Here is a 13840-nt window from a genome sequence, read left to right as displayed (position 1 = left end):
TCAGAAGCTCATTTGTAAGCAGTTACAGAAATGTTGTGGACATTTGATTTTCTTCGGGGCCAACTGTTGTCAAGTGCTTCTCAGTTTTACTCTTAAAAGCAAAGGGTTTTGTTTTTTTTTTTCTTCATATCTCAGTGAGGTGATTTCTAATGCGGACGAGTTTTTAAAAATCCTCTGGCTAATTAGATTCCAGGATGTGAATGGCCTCCAAGCCTGAGCCCTGAGAAGACCCAGACCCGAACCTGATTCCTGTTGTGTGTGTTTCTTTATATTAGGAAGTATGAAGGTGTCTGAATTTCCTTGGACAATAGCTAAGCCCCCAGGGACGTGCTTTCCCCGCAGCTCCGCAGCAGCTGTACGAGGGTGCACCGGCCCTGACACCGCTGGGACAGAGGTGAGCAGCGGTACAGACCGTGACCGACCCCACAACGTGCGGTTTCAAAGGGCTCGAGAAGGCGCCCGGGATTTTACCTTCCAGATTCCCAATCTCTTTTTAACATTGCCTAAAACAAGGGTGGGCAGTTGCAATTTGCTCCTTTGCACGGTCACAATTTTTTTTAGACTGGTTTTCCAACTAAAGGAGACAAGGGGTAGTAAAATGGTTTTTCTTTTTTTTTTCTTTTCAGTTCGCTTAAAAATAAAACAAAACCGTTTAACCCGTAGAGTTTATCCAGACAACAAGCTAAGGCTGCCTGACCCATCCAGTTTACCATTTCCCCAATGCATTGGATTTGGCCCTGGGGAAAACACCCCCGGAAGTAGTGGCACATTTTCAAAGCCACCCCTAAGGGACCCTGGGTCCCGCGCTTCCTTTGAGCACACCAGCTGGTCCAGAAAGGAGGGCAGAATAGGGATGCGGAGGGAAGAAGTGCACCCCAAACTAGGGAGGAACCCGAGAGCTGGAGAAGTCCCCCATAATTCCCCAGTGAATAGGCTGCTAGAAGTTCTATTCTCTTCGCGGTTTTTTCTTTATCTTTTTCCTTTCCTTTTCCTTCCGTCTGACTCCTTTTTGAGGAGATTTACTAAACTGAAACGAAATTATTTCTCCCTGGACTATTTAGACTCGAGGAGGGGCCCCTCTCGAGTGAGCCTTCCGTCCTCAAGCCGCCCTCCTCGCCCTCGGAGAGGTGCTGGCTCCGAAATGCGACCTGTCCCCAGGGCTGATTTATTTGGGCTGCGCCACACTACTATTTGCGATTCGAATCCAGCCGGAATCCGGCAGCCAATTGGGCAGGGGGCGGAGGCTTTGCTGCCAAATGCGAAGGGGTGTTTGGGAACCCAGTGGTGCTCTGTTTCCAGAGGAGCGCGAGACCCGGGTGAGGACCCGAGAAACGACACGCCTTTACCCGCCCCCCGAAACCTTAAGCTCAATAAGTTGTCAGTTCACAAAGCTCCCGGCTGCTCCAGCGAGGTTTCGGAAAGAAAGAATACAATTTCTGATTTAAAACGTAGTTTTAACTTGAGAGTTTTAAAAAAGATCTCTGGGGCCTTGTCGCCGTTACCGTATTTCTTGCTGTCCCTGGGACGCTTTTGACGAAGGACACGGGTCGCCCCGGTGCCCCCACCCCAGCCAGCATCCTGCCCCAATAGTCGGGTTGGGGCGGCCTGTCCCCCGGACTCAGCGGCTGCCAATCCAATGCAAGCGCGTCCAGAGAGTCCAGGCGGTGTTTGGGGTGGGGGAGGGCGGGTTTGGGTGGGAGAGGGCGGGTTGTCTCTCTCTCTCTCTTTTTTTTCTTTAATTCTCGGTAGCCCAAAAACACTCTTTAGGAAAGTCAGGTGGTGGCGGCGGGAGCTCGAGAACTGCGCAGCCTAGAAAGCCGGGTCGCCCCCACCCCCCGCCCCCACCCCCGCCCGGCTCCCCGCCCCCTCGCCCCGCTGGTCACCAGGAGTTGGGAACTTGCCGCGGCAACGCCGGGCCAGGGCGGTCGGCACCGAGTCCCGGCGCGCGCGCGGCTGCTGCAGGCCCGGCCCGGCGGCCCCTCGCCCCGCAGCCCCGGGCCGCCCCCCGCGCACCGCCCCGGGCCGCCAGCGCGGCGCGGAGAGGTCACCGCGGTGGCATTCCTCCCCGCGCGCTGTTTACGTGACTTAATGTACTTCATACGCCGCGGGTAAGTTAGGGCCGCGATAAGCGGGCGACCAGAGAAGGGTCGCTGTAAAAGCCCCACGCTGGGCGCCTCCTAGCCCTCCCCTCATCCATTAACCTTTTTACTTTCTTCTTCCCTCTCTCTTTTAAAGCTTGTTATCTAGGCCACCCATGACCGACGAAAGATCTTCCCTCCTGGCTTCTCCCAAGGCCGCTTTAACCCAAATAAATTTGGCTATTAAGGGCCAAGATGCCTGACAAAAGATCGAAAGGTGTCTATCCGTGATCGCTTAAAGAAGCGGAGGAAAAGCTTGTGGCTCTCTGATCCCGATAAAGACATTCCACCCGGCGCCGGCCTCCCTTCCCGCGGCCTGGCTGCGCCCTGACACCCTGAGATCGCGGCCTCACTGGCGCACACCTCCACGGGCCCGGCGGGACCTGTGTCCGCTGCACCGGGAATGTGGAGGTCCCCAGGCTGCCTGGGTCCCGGGGTCCGTGGAACTCCAGGCCGGACGGAGCTGGGCTCCCAAAACAGACACCCTGCACTTGCCAGAAAAACTAAACCGAGCTCACTGGGGCCTGAATTACCGTCCCGTTTTGATTTTTTTCTGATGTTGAATAATTCTACCTTCCCACCCCCCACTCCCTGGGGTTTTGCCGAGGGGCGATGTTATTCCATATCTCTGGTCGTCTGGAGCAGCCCTTCTTTGGAACCCCGGTCAGACCCGATGGGTGGAACTGGACAGCTGAATTAGACTGAGGCCAATGCGGCGGGTGTGGACTCGCAAATGAAGAGCGTGCAGGTGGGAGGCAGAGGTCCAATCCCTCGGTCATCCCCAGGTTGGGTTTGGTTATGAAATGCGGTGTTTATTATCATTATTAATTACTATTGGCATAACTACACAAAGCCTAGGGCTGCCAGCTGGGCCGAGGCCCTGCCCCTGGGGTGATCCTTTTCACTAAAGCGAGGCAGGACTATCCACTTTGCTGATCCAGGACTGAAGAGGGGGCTTGGGGAGTCAGGTGCCACGGTTTGGAGGTCTCCGCACTGAGTCGTTTCTTCTTCCCTTAAGTAGATGTAGCATTCCCCCGGACTGTAGTCTCACCTAAGCCTTTTCTGCCACTTTGCAACATGGGTAGTTAAGAACCTTCAGGGGTGGCAGGTTAGAGAGACAGCGCTGGCTTCCCTGCAACGGGGATTCATTCCTCTTAGATCTTCTGCTGTCCCCTTCTGTTCTATGGTGAAGCTGGAGACAGGACTCTGAATTCCAAAAGCAATCTAACATCTTCGGTTTCTGTCTGTCACCTCATGCTGGGTCCCGGAAGTTAAAGATGACTCCCTTTTCTCAATGCCTTCCTCCAAATAAGGTGAACTCCAAAGCCATCCACCTCATCTAATGCTTCCCCCTCATCGAGCCACCCCTCCGGGGTGGGGGGTGGGGGGGATAGGAAAAACCAGAGCATCAGAAGGAAAGGGATCATTTCTGCTCCCCCAAAGGTGAAAGAGACAGAAATTTCCAACACACTAGACATGAAAGACCTGAATTTTGCTGGTATCACTAGATGTGCAGATAATGCCAATTCTAGGGTCAGAGTCCAGATGCCACTGCCCCAGAGCTGTCTCAGCTCAGAGACCTTTCTGTTTCTCTTTTCTTGGTTGGGGGGAGGGGGTAATGTTGCTAAGAGGGAGCAGAAAAGGAGGTGATAAGCTTTTGGAGATTTGCTAAGTAACTAATGCTCCTCCTTGAGTCAATTAAAGGGGAGAGAAATGCCCCCAAAATAAAAAATTACTGCATTTGCCACCCAGAACTATGACCTCTGCATTCAGTTATGTTGCAAATATGCAGAGAATCAGGACCGAGAGTTGTCTACCCATATGCAGCCCTCCAGTTTCCTGCGCTTGCCCAACAACACTACTGAGTGTATATACTGCACAAAGAGAACTAGAAGAGTTAGCTCCTAGTTTTGAAGTGTTTACAGTCTAGAAGTTTGGGACTTCTGTGGAGCCAGCTAGGCAAAGTACCACAGACAGTTTCAAAGATGGAGGGAGGTGTTTGAGCCTTTCCCTAGAAGAGTTTACCCAGGCTCATATTGTCTTCTAGGCTTCACAGCGAGTTTGTAAAGAACTGAGTCACTCTGGCTTACAGACTAAGAGAATTGCCTGGGTTGGAATCTTGATTCTGCCACTTTCTAACTGTGTGACCAGGACAAATTGCCTAACCTCTCTGTGCCTCAGTTTTCTCATCTGTAACATGAGGATGATAAAAGTAACTCCCTGACAGGATTGTTTAAGGGGATTAAAAGATTTCTTTTTTTTTTTAATTTTTTTTTAATGTTTATTTTTGACACAGAGAGAGAGACAGGGCATGAGTGGGGGGAGGGGCAGAGAGAGAGGGAGACACAGAATCTGAAACAGGCTCCAGGCTCTGAGCTGTCAGCACAGAGCCCAACGCGGGGCTCGAACTCACAGACTGCGAGATCATGACCTGACCCAAAGTCGGACGCTCAACCGACTGAGCCACCCAGGTGCCCCAAAGATTTCTTAAATGGAAAGTGCTAAGAGTACCTGGCACATAGTAAGCACTATGTTAAGTGTGAACTATTATTACCAATATCTATATTGTAATAGACTCACATATACTACACCGAATTTCAATTTCTTGTGTGACCCAGCTGTTCCCTGGAGCGAATTAATTTCCAAGAAAGAACTTCTTTCAGCACCCATTCAACTTTGAGTCTTGCCATTCATTAGAGGCCTCAGGCTTTTTCTAGGTACCAGCACTGAGGATTTTATTTATTGCATTATGGTAGGAAAGTGTAGGCTGAGACAAACATAGTTCTTTACTTGCTTTTGGTTCCTTTGAAGAAGAAACGTTCCTTGTTGTTCTCCCTTGCAAATCCCAGCAGCAGACTCCAGCTCTTCTCCAGGATGAAGATAGTAATCTTGAGGCTCATCCCTTGAGAAAAGTATCCTGGTCGGCAACAGCACACCCCCCCTCTCCCCCCTTCTTTCTGGCAGCAGATAGGAGTGAGTTAACAGATGGGGCCATGAAGGAGGGGAACCTGTGGACTGGCATTAGATAAAAGGGTTGGGGGGACTAATTAAATTGACCTGGTCATCTGACTAGGTCACCTCACACTTTTCACCTTTAAGTTTGGTATCACTATTTATGCAGGAGACTTATTTACAGTCATATTTTGTTAAGGAATAGAATATTAAAGATCACTCATAAGCTATGGAACACATTATTGATAGAGGAAAATCTAGGCCATTTCAGACATTTTTCAACTAATTTTCTTTCTGTTGTTGTTGGGGTTTTTCCCCCATATAGCACCCCATCTTCTAAAACAAGATCTAAACTTCAATAATGAAAACTTAAAGAGAGAATCCATGGGACAAAACAAAGAGCACCGTTCTCTAGATAAAGTGACATAGAAAGAGATTTGTTTTTCAGAAGGCACAGTCTGGAGGGAACATAAAAGTCTCCTCCTGCCTGCAGGTTTTCAGTGGCATTTGTGCCCAGAGCCTGTTTTTCTCTTGTCTCTGACAGTCCTGATCTTCTCTACATTTGATTTACCGAGTGCTGTCATTTCTCTGCTCTTTACTTTCACAATCACACATTCAAACCTGATAAAGTTCAAGACCCTGAATACTTGCAGCTTTCCCAGATTTACAGTCCTCCTGCCCCCCACCCCGGCCAGCAGCCCTGAAGCTGATTGAATCCTCATGGACAGAAGCCTTGGGGGATCAGCAGAGAGCCAGCCAGTCCAAGAGGGCTGGGTCCATGGAGTCGATAGCCCCCATGCCAGCTCCGTTAGCCAAAGCAAACTTTGGTGGCTTCCTTCCTGGAGAAAATGATGGTCAACATTCTCTCATGTTAGTTTCAACTTCCAGTTTGTAACCTGCCCACTGGCAGGTACAGGAACTGTAACTTGCAAAATTTTAAATTGGTGAGAATTGGATGCAAAATCATGGTGAGCTTGCATCAGTGCCTGATTTGCCTTGAACTACTAAACAGCTTTGTGATCAAGGGCAAGCCACTTAACCTCTCAGTGCCTCAGTTGCTCCATCCATAAAATGGTAGAAATATTACTTTCCACAAACATTAATCACAAACTAATGACTTGAGCCCTCCTCCCTGCGTGTAGCTCTGTCAGGGCCCCAGGAAAGACTGCTAGCATATGTCTGATCTGGCTCTTTGGATTCTGTCAGGTTAAATACAAACCTACAAGTTAATCTAAATACTATACCAATGGGCTAAACAAAAGGAATGATTCATCTCCAAAGACTGAACAGTTAACTCAGGCTCAAGTTTGCAAACCAATGAAATGCCTGGATGGAAGATGCTATCTAAATAACCTATTCTTTGTCTATAAGTGTATAATAAGTAACTTTAAATCACAGGATACTGATGAAAAGCAACTACTGATGATGAATATTCTTATTTCCCATATGGTTACTGTATGGGGACTTCACATTTACTAAATAATTATTTGTACATGATTTAATATTTTTAAATGTCTTGAACTCTCAGAAGTTTCTGAGTAAGGTAAACATTTTAGGCAGCAGTGGTTTAAGTAGGTCTTTAAAAAAAAATCACTGTTTCAAATCCATGAACTAAAAAAGGTGTGATTTTTTTTTCCTTTTAAAATTCATATTCTAAAGAAAGCTAAACTGTCATACTATTTAAAGGGAAAATTGTGTTCACCTGTTAAGGAAGGAAGCAGAATTGTTCCTTACCTTCTTCAGAAGTTCCCCACCCCCCACCCCAATCTGTCAGGAGACATCCATTAGAATATATTACAGTGTTGTTTTTTCTGGACCATAATAATATTCACCTCTACAGAGGTGAATAAAAATAGCAACTTGACTTAATGGATATCAAATAACTTTCTGGATACTCCTAAACCAGATTACTGCTCTGTTTATAATACCACAAATTAAAGGCACGCAATTATCCAACAAAAACAGTGTGAATATTACACCATTTTTAAAGGCTGACTACCACAGAGCTGGTGCCCAGCCGACTCCAGCCAAAAACCACAGTGTAGATCCACAAATAAAGCTGTCAACCTTTGCATTTCAAAGGCATCTTTCTGTAAAGAGCTCGGCCTGTTCTGAGCAGCAGTGAAAAAGCCTTGGTGAATAGGAAAGAGCCTACCCAGTGGCTGAGCTGGTGGGCAGCACAGAATATATCCTCACTTTAGCACTGTGGCCAGACTAAGCACACACGTGGAGGTTGAGAGTGTGGAGCTCTGGGTTCAGATCCCAGCTCTGCAGCTTGCTCTCTGGTTGTGTGTCCTCAAGCAAGTTTTTAAATATCTCTACCTTGCATTTTTCTTATCTGTAAAAAGGGGGTGGTAGTAACAGTAGCCATCCCCAAAGAATTGTGAGTTGGCTAAGTAAGTTGATTTTTATAAAGAAGAGTGCCTGGCTCAACAAGCAGATTTGAACTGTTTGATAAATAAGTAAAAACACAAATTTCTACTTAAGGCCAGCTCTTAAGGGGAAAGGAGATGAGGGGGAAGAGAGGAGGTATTAAGTGCTCAAAAAATTAGGTAGGAAGGCAATCAAAGGCATAAAGAAAACTAAAGATATGGGAATATCCAACGTTTCCTTCTGCAGATTATTTAAGATCATAAACTCACCCTTTCTGTATGTATAGCACCTTCCAATATGCTGTCTTCACAATGACAGATATGCCAACAATTTGATCTATGAATGGAGTCATAGGCTTTTGCCCAGCATGGCATGTTTACATCAGAGGCAAAAGTGAAAGTTGCAGAGGCAATGAACCTCTTCCAGGGTACAAATGTTTGAATGTCTAACAAATGAAAAAGGTTCTTCTTTCTGGCAGCGTCAATAACCTTTCTCACTTGAGAAAGCACTGCATGATGGCTACAACTTGGCCTGGGGTTTCCGCACCTGTTCTGTCCTCATGAGCTCCCCAGGTTGTGCCCACAGTCACAACTGACGTGATTCTAGTGACTGTAAAATCCATCCCCAAACCAGCAAAGAATGCCACAATATGTCTCAAACACAGTGGCCCTCTTCTTCGTCCACCCACCCCCCTGCACCCCCCAAGATTATGGCTGCCCCCTTTCTGCGTAGGCACTTTGTGGTCATTGTGACATATAGTAAATCACCAGTAGCTTGTCTTTACTGCATCCCTGTATTCCTCTAATCTGTGAGACCTGAGGGGCACAGATCATGCCTCATTCATTTTTATCTCCCCATTAACACATACAGTGTCTAGCACAAGGCACTCGCTAAAAGCTTGTTGAATAAACTGTTGAGTGTGATAATATTGAAAATTTCAGATACAACGCTACAAATTCAAAGCATAAAGTCCAGCATTATCAACACCACATCATTTTGCATTAAAAACAATGATATCTCACTCACTCACTCGCTACTTATTTATTTATTTATTTATTTATTTATTTAGAGAGAGCGAGTGAGAGAGAGAGAGAGAGAGCATGAGCAGGGGAGGGACAGAGAGAGAGAGGAAGAGAGAGAATCCCAAGCAGGCTCTGCCCTGTCAGCACAGAGCCCCACATGGGTCTCGATCCCATGAGCTTTGAGATTGTGACCTGAGCCAAAATCCAGAGTCAGATGCTTAGCAGACTGAGCCACCCAGGCATCCCAAAACAATGATCTCTTTATATGACTTCCTAAAATTCAATTTTTTTTCTACTCCTAAATAGAATCCTCAACCAGAATGTTTGAACAGCTACTTTCGCATGGGGTTTTATATTGGCTATAGCTGATTATCAAGTGATATGTACATGAGTCATTTTCTGATCCAATAATCCTAATACAAATAAAATGTGACTACAGCTTGTGAGTTTGTGGAAATTTTCTACTCCTTAAAGACGCTATCTTGGGACTATCATTGCAGCTGAGGCTTTGTCTTAGTTTTTATGGACTATTTCACAGTATTCTACTACCTTCCAACTTTAGAGTACTTTCCACATTTTTCTTCTTAATTCAACCACTTAGAATATTATATTGCCTGTGTTCAGAATTCTATATTAGCCAATAATTTATTAAGCCAATTGGAAAGAGCACTTTTTTTATTTTTTATAATTTATTTATTTACATCCAAGTTAGTTAACATATAGTGCAATAATGATTCCAGTGATTCATCCCCTGTTTAACACCCAGTGCTCATCCCAACAAATGTCTTCCTTAATGCCCCTTGCGCATTTAGTCCATCCCCCCACCTACAACCCTCCAGCAATCCTCAGTTTGTTCTCTGTATTTAAGAGTCTCTTGTGTTTTGTCCCCCTCCTTGTTTTTATATTATTTTTGCTTCCCTTCCCTTATGTTCATCTGTTTTGTATCTTGAATTTCACATATGATTGAAGTCATATGATATTTATCTTTCTCTGACTGACTAATTTCACTTAGCATAATACCCTCTGGTTCCATCCACATAGTTGCAATTGGTAAGATTTCATTCTTTTTGATTGCCAAGTAATACTCCATCATATGTATGTATGTGTGTGTGCGTGTGTGCGTGCGTGTGTGTGTGTGTGTGTGTGTGTGTATATATATATATATATATATATATATATATACCACATCTTCTTTATCCATTCATCCATTGATGGACATTTGGGCTGGAAAGAGCACTTTAAAAGAATTAATGGCACAGGGCACATGGGTGGCTCAGTCAGTTAAGCATGTAACTCTTGATCTTGACTCAGGTCAAGATCGCAGGGTCGTGGGATCCAACCCCAAGTGGAGCTCTGCACTGACAGCATAGAGCCTACTTGGGATTCTTTCTCCCTCTCTCTCTGCCTCTCCCCTGCTCATGCATTCTCTCTCTCTCTCTCTCTCTCTCTCTCTCTCCCTCAAAATAAATAAATAAACTTAAACAAAGAATTAATGGCTGGGGCATCTGGGTAGTTCAGTCAATTAAGTTTCTGACTTTGGCTCACAGTTTGTGAGTTGGAGCCCCATGTTGGGGAACCTGGAGCCTGCTTCAGAGTCTGTGTCTCCCTCTCTCTCTGCCCCTCCTCCACTCTCTCCCTCTCTCTCTCTCAAAAATAAGCATTAAAAAATTAAAAAAAAAAAAGAATTAATGGCTAATTGTTCAAATCAGGAAGAATTCGTTAAACATTAATGTGACATCTCCATTACCATGAATGTGAAGCAGAAATGCAACTTCCTTTTTCAAGTCTGGCCACACGCTCCTCTTTTGTTTCCATTGTGCCAATATTAAAGAACAGATTTCAGGGACATCTGGGTAGCTCAGTCAGTTAATCGTCCAACTTCAGCTCAGGTCATGATCTCATGGTTCATGAGTTTAAGCCCCACGTCGGGCTCTGTGCTGACAGCTTAGAGCCTGGAGCCTGCTTCAGATTCTGTGTCTCCCTCTCTCTCTGCCCCTCCCCTGCTTGTGCTCTGTCTCTCTCTCTCTCTCTTTCAAAAATAAATAAACATTGAAAAATTAAAAAAAAATAAAGAACAGATTTCAGTCTCAAGAGCAATGCCTTTTGCCATCAGTTATAACATAAAAGAACAGATTTATGACTGGCACACACTAAGCTTTTGCTTAGAAATGCGAGCCTGTTTGGATCTCTCAGGTTTCCATAAAGCTGACAAATCAAAAAATGAGTTTGCTGTGGGAAATAAGGTATTCTGTGCATAAATATTTAAAGGCAAGATGTGAGCAATATCCTAGAATTTCAAAAATGGTTAAAATAATGATGGCAAATCTTCAACTGCTGTGAAAACAAACAAGATACAGCTTGCTGACCGGGAAATGCACAATCTTCAAGTGCCATACTATTCAAGAATGCTGCCCTATTACAAGGTTTCACTTTTACTCACCTAAAATGAACTGGTAACAAAGAATCATAGAATGATAAAGCTAGAAGATACCTTAAACTTCCTCTGATGTGACATCCTGGTGAGAAACCTGAGATCCAGAGGGTCCCCAAAAGTTCATTTGTAAGTTGCTTATTTGGAAGTTGGAGCAGATATTCCCATAGAAATAACATGATAAGTAATGGTTAGAACCCAAATCTGTCCTTCCCCCTCTTTTTATACAGTACTGTATATACCTGAACAGTTATTACCTTCTAGTGTTGTTCACTGCATGTGTTTTGAATCTACATTGTAGGTTAATATGAGCAATATGGTTCAGTTAGTAGAGTGTGCAACTCTTGACCTCAGGGTTGTAAGTTCAAGATCCACATTGGATGTAGAGATTACTTAAAAATAAAATCTTAAAAAAAAAAAGAAGAAGAAGAAGAAGGAAGACACAGCCCCTAGACATGAACCTTAATATGCTTAGGTACAAGATACCTCCACCCCTCTGTGAAGAGCTAGAATGTTTTTGGTTCCAAGACACAGACATCTTCTCTAAATGCATTGAACAGTGAGGATACTCATGTGTTCGTGTAACTGGAAGTTCAGAGTGGGGCAAGCTTCAGAGTCATTTTAACCCAGGAGCTCCTGCTCCATTTTTCCGCCACTTCCTTGTATGTGCTTGCCCCCTTTGTTGACTTCATCTTTAGGTCATTCTTGTCTGATGGCAAAAGGACTGCAATGGTTCCTGTACTTCCTGGAACAAGGAGAGAGAGAGAGAGAGAGCACCCCAGTCATAGGATCTCAAGCAGGAATCCTGAGATTCACCTTGATGGGACCTGTAAGTCAGATACCCTCACCTAAACCACTGCCCTTAGCTTGGAAGTGGAATGGGCTGATTGGAGTAAGCCAAGATCATCTTGCCTCAAAGTGCGTGGGTGATGGTGTCAACTAAAATGAAAATGTGGGGGGCGCCTGGGGGGCTCAGTCGGTTAAGCGTCCGACTTCAGCTCAGGTCACGATCTCACGGTCTGTGAGTTCGAGCCCCGCGTCAGGCTCTGGGCCGATGGCTCAGAGCCTGGAGCCTGCTTCCGATTCTGTGTCTCCCTCTCTCTCTGCCCCTCCCCCGTTCATGCTCTGTCTCTCTCTGTCTCAAAAATAAATAAACGTTAAAAAAAAATTTTTTTTAAATAAAAATAAAAATAAAATGAAAATGTGGGTCCACTGAGATAGGGAAAGAGGAGAAACAGGCAGAATACCAACAATATCCACTAAACCATTTTTCCCTTTGCCCCCAGCCCCAGCCACCCAAGGAAGGTATTATGGAGCTAAGAAAGCTAGATGAACAGGGGCAGGCATACACATGTGGGGATCAGAGGATGGAAATGGACGTTTTTACTTCTGCTCACTTCACCCTAAAGTACAATCTACTTCCATCCTTTAGGATCCCCGAACCACACTCTTTTCCAAATCCCAGCTACTTAAACCTTCACTCCAGCTTAGAACCTTTGGATCAACCACCACCACTAGAAAGGAAAATGTCAATAAAAAAACATATCTTTTCTTGCATCATTTAAAAGTGGTCACACGTCTTTCACCTTCCATTCCCATTCCACTTCCTTGTTGAAGGGAAACATAAGGGCCCCAGAAATATGACTTATTCTTTGTCTCCTGACAAAATAGCTTTGGCATCCATTGACTTCCCAGCATGCTTTGGGACAAAACTATATTGGCTTTTAGTTCACTTTTGATGGTCTGTCTTTAGTCAATCATGCACTAAGATTACAAGGTTAACCATGAGAGACTGTCTAAAGAAATGTACAAAGAAAGGGGGGTCAACACTGCTTTCCCAACTACCCTCATATTAATAAAAGCACATTACCCCAACTCTCTACAGAGTATCCTCTTTTTGACTAATGGCGGTTACAGTGTTTATTCATGAGCCATCGAGCTGTAAAATGTAATAAATAGGCTTGTGATGGAAAAAGAAGCTGGAATGGGATTCATGGCAATCAGTGAAAACACAAAATAAAATAAAGGGTCAATCACTCAGGCTTCTCAGTAAAATTGTCCCACATAAAGATTGATTTCAGTCTCACTCCCACTGTATTCTAAAAATCCCACTTTCTAAAATGGTGGTTTCCCACCACACAACTGGCTCAGAGCCCAGAGCTCAATCTCTAGAGCTTTCCACAGAGTTCCAAGTATTGCAGCCTTTGCTTGACTGGACACCTGGAAATAGAATTGTCCTACCAAGGGTTAAATTTTGAATAGTTAAGCTCTTCTTTTGCAATAATAATACTTTACATGTTTGTAATGGCTCACAGTCATTTTGAATGCTGACTTAATAAAGAGATGTGTATGTCCGATATTTAGGAACTGAAGGATAACTTTAGGAACTGAGCCAAGTTTCCAGTCTGACACCTGATCTACCAGTCTTGGAGGTGGAATCAGCAGATGCAGAAAAAAACAAGGGCCAGAATAGAATTTTTGTTTATGATAATGGCAAATTGTTTTTGGAAATTTTTGTTATATATTATTCTTGAAAATGAAGTTTTTCTTTCAGAGTGAAGCAAATCTGTTCCTCAGAAACAAATGCTAATATTTTTTCATTTTTATTTGTTTTTTAAATGTTTATTTATTTAGAGAGAGAGAGAGAGAGAGAGCATGTGTGTGTGTGCAGGTGTGCAAGCAGGAAAGGGACAGAGAGAGAGAGAGAGAGAGAGAGAGAGAGAGAGAGAGAATCCCAAGGAGGCTCCATTCGCACTGTCCACGAAGACCCCAACTTGGGGCTTAAACCTGCAAATCGTGAGATCATGACCTGAGCTGAAATCAAGGTAGGACACTTAACAGACTGAGCCACCCAGGCACCCCTAATTTTTTTTATTTTAAATTTTTATTTATTTATTGAATGTTAATTGTTTTTTAAAGTACTC

At 44.5% G+C, this 13840-nt stretch overlaps 2 long non-coding RNA genes across 4 annotated transcripts in view; both read left to right on the top strand.

Annotated features, from left to right (window-relative positions):
* The window catches only part of LOC132665840 (uncharacterized), a 38834-nt gene that overhangs the window by 1935 nt on the left and 23059 nt on the right, over window positions 1-13840 (top strand). For 2 of the 3 annotated variants that reach the window (XR_013551266.1, XR_013551264.1), the window contains exon 2: window positions 13559-13741. The exons of the other annotated variant lie outside the window; for it this stretch is intronic. This is a non-coding gene — a long non-coding RNA (uncharacterized LOC132665840). The remainder of the gene's footprint in view (window positions 1-13558; window positions 13742-13840) is intronic. 3 annotated transcript variants of the gene reach the window in all.
* On the top strand, window positions 1734-2348 carry LOC144613838 (uncharacterized). Its single transcript, XR_013551267.1, has 2 exons — window positions 1734-2108; window positions 2236-2348. It is a non-coding gene; the product is annotated as an uncharacterized LOC144613838 (long non-coding RNA).

This window comes from Panthera onca, chromosome D3, assembly GCF_046562875.1.
Source record: "Panthera onca isolate mPanOnc1 chromosome D3, mPanOnc1 haplotype 2, whole genome shotgun sequence".
Classification (NCBI taxonomy): Eukaryota; Metazoa; Chordata; class Mammalia; order Carnivora; family Felidae; genus Panthera; species Panthera onca.
Note: the sequence above shows the minus strand (reverse complement) of the source record. Positions and strands in the feature narration are given on the sequence as shown.